Consider the following 6,969-nt stretch of genomic DNA (forward strand, 5'->3'; position numbering starts at 1 on the left):
TAAAACCAAGCTAATTGCACTCTTGAAACAATTCTCCAACGTATTTTCCTGAAAACCCACAGACATGACGGCGGTAGACCATAGGGTCATCGAACATAGCTTGAACATTTTTTCGGGAAGTGTCCCAATCAAACAAAAAAAAGAGAGGGCAAGTGGGCGACAGGAGCAAAGCAATCAATGAGGAAGTCGCAAAGCTGGTAGGTGCAGGCATTCTCCGGGAAGCAATTTTTCCTACCTGGATAGCTAACATCTTGATGGAAAAGAAACACGATGGGTCATGGTGAATGTGCATCGATTAATCCGACCTAAACAATGCCTTCCGAAAAGATCATTACCGCCTCGCAGAGATAGACCAAAAGGTTGAATCCTTGGAAGGCTTTCAGCTTAAGTGCTTCTTCGATGCTTAGAAAGGCTATCACCAAGTCCAAATGAGCAGAGAAGACGAGAAAAATATAGCATTCCACGCCAATCGTGGCACGTTCTGTTACCAAAAAATGCCATTTGGTCACAAAAACATTGGTGCAATGGAGCAGCGCCTGATGGACAAAGTCTTCACCGACCAAATCGGCATGAACGTCGAGGTTTACGTTGACGACATGGTTACAAAAAGCTGTCATGAAGCAACATTACTTGGAGACATTAAGGAAACCTTCCGGACCCTGGCACAAGTACAAATGAAACTCAATCCAGGAAAGTGTACCTTTGGAGTAGAAGAGGGCCAATTCATTGGTTAACGGATAACCAAAGAAGGGAGCGCACCAAACCACGCCAAAGTTCAGGAGTTCCTCGAATCCAAGGCCCCCACAACCTGAAGGGGGTTCAGGATATCAACGGGAGATTAACAGCGCTTGGCAGGTTTCTCACCAAGTCATCCGAAAAAGCTCTCCTACTCTTCCACAAACTGAAGGTTGCATCAACAAAAACAAATTCAAATGGACAACAGAAGTCGATTGAGCCCTAGAACATCTGAAGGAGGCCATGAAACAGCTCCCAGCCATGGCAAGCCTCCTTCCAGGAGAGACCCTACAGATGTACCTGGTAGCATCCGGTGAAGCCATATCATCGGTACTGACAGTCGAAAGGGACCAGAAGCAACTGTCGATACACTTCGTAGGCAGAGCATTACAAGCCCAGAGCTAAATTACCCGATTATAGAGAAATTAGTTCTCGCACTGATCTATGCAACCAGAGGCCTCCGACGCTAATTCTACGCCCACAAGGTCAAGGTTCTCACCAGCTTCCCAATAAAGCTAATCCTTCTAAGACCAGAAAATTCTGGACAATTGGCAAAGTGGTCCATCGAGCTAGGAGAGAATGATACAGATTACCGACCACAATTTGGCATCAAAGCTCAAGCTCTAGCAAAATTCCTGGTAGAAATCCCCGATATGCTCAAAGAGGTGCCGACGACTGTATCGATAGATCCCTCGGACCCCGAAGCGAACAAGGAGGTGTAGGAGGTGCATACTAACGGCGCTGCACGCAAGGAAGGATCCGACGCGGGTCTGATCCTCAAAAACCCCGATGGTGTTGAAATCACGTATGCTCTAAGATTCGACTTCTAGGTCTCCAACAACGAGGCCAAATATGAAGCACTTTTCGCGGGCCTTCACCTAGCGCGAGAGTGATGTGTTTTGAGCATATCTACATTCCTATGTGATCATGCAACCCTAATTGATTTGGATCTAATTTTTTTCTCTATTGAACATACAAATATGAACACCAAAGAAATAACCCTAGATCTTGTAAAATTCACATATATATTAAGGTTAGAAGATTACCTCACTTTTTATATTGTAATAACAAGAACAATCCTTGCTTGATCTTGACTTCTGAAAGCGTAGTGCCCCAAGTGTTGCACCTATAATGGAGTCACAAACACTCAATGCAAAGGATGATGATGGAGAGAAGAGGAAATCGGCCAGGGTTCTTCCAAAGATAAGAGTGGCCGAAAATCCAAGCAAGAGGGTCTTTAAATAGCTGTGGCTGCTAGGGTTTTCAGGTGGAAACCCTAATACCTTGCTTAGGCACCAAGCAGCCCATGAACACTCCTTTTAGAAGCCCTTGGACGAAATCCATTGGGCCTCCCAATAGGATTTCGTCCACTCCATACCAAAAGAGTCCAGCAGCCTAGTTTTGCAACTATCAATGATTTGCAAAACAGCCCCTCCATTATTAATCAGTTCCTTTAATCCCAAAATTAATATCAAATTAATTTCTAATTAATTACTAATTAATAATACGATTTCCAAATAATATATTAATCTTATAATATATTAATAAAATCATTCTGAGTACCAATTTATTATTCATATAATAAATCCTACTCTCTCTCTCTCTCTTTCTCTCTCCTAGTTATCCTGTCAAGTTGCATGAGTGAAGGCAACCAAAAAGGACCATGCTACATATCAAATCAAGTACATACCAATTATAGTTTTGGGCTTAGACACCTAATCCAACAGTCTCCCACTTGGATAAGTCTAATAACTATTATTGCAAGTATGACTTCAGAATCTGACTAACAATCGTAGCTTTCAAAAGCCGTTGTCGAACTCTGATCTTATCAGTAACACGTCGTTTAGATAAGTGATCAAATATATTCCTCCGTTCTACAAGATATTGTATGGACACAAGACATGGATTATAATCATTCTCTCTGTCCAAGGTTTGTTTCCCGAATTCCGATTTATGATGACTGACTAATTGAACAAATCAAATTAGTCCAGGATTGGCCAAGCGCTTAGGTTGTTATCACTAAATCAACGTCAGGAAACCAGATATATCTCGAGGGTTCGCTACTACTACAAGTTTCTTGGTCTCATCTCAGCCTTCCTTGATTTGAGTACGGATCCTCTGCTTTCAGTAGTACGGGCCCATACTACCTTCCACATCTATCCGTACTTTCCTCAAGAACTACCTTGACTCCACTAAGTCCCTTTTACTACCACTGCTCTCTGCTACACTCATCCTAGGCTTGCCCTAGGGTAATCACCAACCCACTCTCCGCTATCAGCTGCACAAGAAGTCCCGGCTACCTCCCCTAACTAGCCCGTGAATACTATTACATATCACTAAGACTAGATAATTCTTCGAATGAGAGATCCTACCCAACAACGGTTGGACTCAGACAAGAGCTGCGCAATAGAGCTAGACCTAACCTTCTGAAATTATTTAATCCTTACTATATGTAACGTAACATATTCATTTACTAGTTAGTGAAAGATAAGTAAGACTCCTAAAGCACAAAGCAAGCAGCATTCGAGCATCGAGTACACATAATCAAGCATATACTACTCTGGCTATCATACTGACAATTCTGTACTAGCATGCAGTTTTCATAGAGCTGAAACACATATAACAGGCACATAAGGCATCCTTCCTAGATCCTTAGTCCTAATCTAGCATGCTGTTCTAATAAAGCTGATAATCATAACATAGCATAAATTCGTATGGATAATTTGGGAGTACTTACTTGAGCTCGGCTGATTGCATGCACCACACCCTTTTCTCTTTTCAAAATTTTTTTTCGCTTTTTCTAAAACTCTTTTCTCTATACTTTTTCTAAAATTGTTTTCTTTTCTCAAAATCTTTTGTAAACATGGTTTTTCTCTTGAAAATTTTATACCACTTCCTTAGTTTGAGTTCAGACACACCCGAGAGTGTGCCCGAATCCCTCAAACCAAGGCTCTGATACCAACTTGTAACATCCCAAAAATACAACCCAAAAATTTTTGTTTGAAAACTTTACTAAACCATAATATCAAATATTAAAAGATAAAACCATGAATCATGTATCTCAAAATGTCATAATAAATTTATCAAATCGAAACTAGTGTCAAGATCATATCAAAATATCAGAGTCTAACTCCCAGGCTAAAACTGTGGTGTGTGCCATGCCATCATCCCGAGCCCTTCCCTTTGCTAGCTGAAGTACCTGAAACCAAAACTGAAACTGTAAGCACGAAGCTTAGTGAGCTCCCCCAAACTACCACATACCATCCAATAACATATAAAGCACATACTGGGCCTCGCCCACTGCATCGGGCCGAAGTCCGGAACTGACTAGGGCCTTGCCCACTGCATCGGACCAAAGTCCGGAACTGACTAGGGCCTTGTCCACTGCATCAGACCGAAGTCTGGAACTACTAGGGACTTGCCCACTGCATCGGACCGAAGTCCGGAACTACTAGGGCCTTGCCCACTGCATCGGACCGAAGTCCGGAACTGCATCGGACCGAAGTCCGGAACTGCATAGGACCGAAGTCCGGAACTGACTGAACATAGCATAACATAATCATAACATATAATATGAACACATATACTGCATACTGCATCGGACCATAGTCCGGAACACATAACACATACCATGAATGTATCACAAAGACACCAAGCATACTGAACTACTGCATCAGACTGTAGTCCGAAACTACTGCTAACTAGATGGACCGTCATTGTAGCCGTAGACCCATTCCTACTGGAAGGAAACTCACCTCCTAAGGCTGACTGCTGAAATGCTGCTCGGGAACTGTCTGACTGCTGCTCCGGTAACTCCCCGGCTACAATTCCTAAAAGACACTTAATCAGACACTGATAACTAATCTTAGGGTAAAATGACTATTATACCCCATGTTCAAAGTCAACAATCCGTTGACCTGACTCGCCAAGTTGGGCCGCCAACTCGTCGAGTCCCTATCTTTCCTTCTACTCCCCCTCCCGACTCTACTCGTCGAGTTTAGCGAAGACTCGACGAGTTATCCTTCTATAATAACATCAAGTCAACCTTTATCTGACTCGCTGAGTTGTATAAACAACTCGTCGAGTCCTCCTTCATCATATGAACACGTCCAGTCTGTGACTCGCCGAGTTATATGAACAACTCGTCGAGTTTGTTCTTACGGGTAAGGAGATTGCCTTGGACTCGTCGAGTCTGTTCTTACGGTCAGGGCGTAGACTCACCGAGTCCCTCTACACTCAGATCCATGTCTTAACTCACTGAGTCTATACTCCACTCACTAACGGACTCGCTACTATTGAACAGGGAATCTAAGACTCGCGACCGGGACTCGAAGAGCGACTCGTCGAGTCCTTTGCATGCAGTTTCTATTCAGCCGATTCTAATCAGTTTCAGTGCATCCAATACATAGATATGGGTTTCTGGGATAATCTGAACACGTAAAGTTGCTAACTTTACGTGTATCCATGATGCATTGAAGCAATAACACTCAAACTTGGCCATAATGGGGGTTACTTGTCTAGAACAAGGCCATGGCTGCCAAAAGGTGGCGTTCTTGAGCTCCTGTAACTCAAGAGGGGCTAGATTCGAGATATGGCTTGATTACAAAGCTTCATCACTAGGGATTTGGGGATTTTGAGCTCAAAACCACCAATTTGGGGACAAACTAGATCTAGCAATACAATAACCAAGATGAAAGCTTTATTACCAGAAAGGATGGCCAAAGAGGAGTATAATCTGGATCTACTTCTTCTTCCTTGAGTTCTTCTACCTTCTCCTTCTTCTTCTGGCTCAACAATGCACCAAGATTCCTTTACAAGGGAAAAAAATCACTCACACACACTTTAAGGAGGCTAGGGTTTCGGGAATAAGTCTCTGAGAGGTGAAGGAGGCTGGTTTGGGGCTATAATGGTGTTTAAATAGGGTACACTCCTAAAGTTAGGGCCACTGACTCGTCGAGTAGCTTCTAAACTAAAAATAAAAATAATGTTTTAAATGCATACCAGGAACGGGGCGTTACAACTCTCCCCCACTTATCTTAGACTTCGTCCTCGAAGTCTGCTGCTGCTGAATCTAAAAATAACTCCAGATAAAGCTCCTTCATCTCCTCCTCGGTCTCCCATGTCCATTCCGAACCCTTCCGGTGCTGCCACTGCACCTTCACTAGCTGAACCACCTTGTTCCTCAAGGTCTTCGTCTTCTGATCCAAGATCGCAACTGGTCTCTTGATGTAATTCAGGCTGCTGTCAACCTGAATATCCTCCAAGGGTACAACTGTTGACTCGTCCGCCAAACACTTCCGTAACTGAGACACATGGAAAGTGTTGTGGATCTGGCTAAGCTCTACTGGAAGATCTAACCGATAAGCAACCCGACCCACCCGGGCCAAAACCCTAAAAGGACCAATGAATCTGGGGCCCAGCTTGCCCCTCTTCCGGAACCTGATGACACCCTTCCAGGGTGACACCTTCAGGAGGACCATATCGCCTACCTGGAACTCAAAATCAGAACGCCTCCTATCGGCGTAACTCTTTTGCCGACTCTGAGCGGTCTGGAGCCGGCTACGGACCTGCTGTATCAACTCTTTGGTCTTAAGCACCACCTCAGTGCTCCCCATGACTCTCTGACCGACCTCACCCCAACAGATTGGGGTCCTACACTTCCTCCCGTAGAGCATCTCAAAGGGAGGTCGGTCTATACAGGAGTGGTAACTGTTGTTATACGAAAATTCCGCTAATGGAAGGTACGTATCCCAACTGCCACCAAAATCTAGGACACATGCCCGAAGCATGTCCTCGATAGTCTGAATCGTCCTCTCGCTCTGCCCGTCCGTCTGAGGGTGGAAAGCGGTGCTGAAAAGGAGACGAGTCCCCATCTCGTCATGGAACCGCTTCCAAAACCTGGAAGTAAACCGGACGTCTCGATCCGATACTACTGAAACAGGCACTCCATGACGTGCCACAACCTCTCGCACGTAAATATCGGCTAACTTCTCGGCCGATATACTCTCCTGGATCGGTACGAAATGCGCGCTCTTGGTCAACCGATCCACTATGACCCAAATTGAATCAACTCCACGTGCAGTCCTGGGAAGCTTAGTAACAAAATCCATAGTGATATCCTCCCATTTCCACAGGGGAATGTCTAATGGCTGCATCTTGCTGTGGGGTCTCTGGTGCTCTGCCTTGACCTTCCTGAAGGTCAGGCGTCTCTCCACGTACCAAGCCACGTCCCGC

The sequence above is a fragment of the Lactuca virosa genome, chromosome 7 (genome assembly GCF_052849685.1).
Source record: "Lactuca virosa cultivar CGN04683 chromosome 7, Lactuca_virosa_CGN04683_v6, whole genome shotgun sequence".
Classification (NCBI taxonomy): Eukaryota; Viridiplantae; Streptophyta; class Magnoliopsida; order Asterales; family Asteraceae; genus Lactuca; species Lactuca virosa.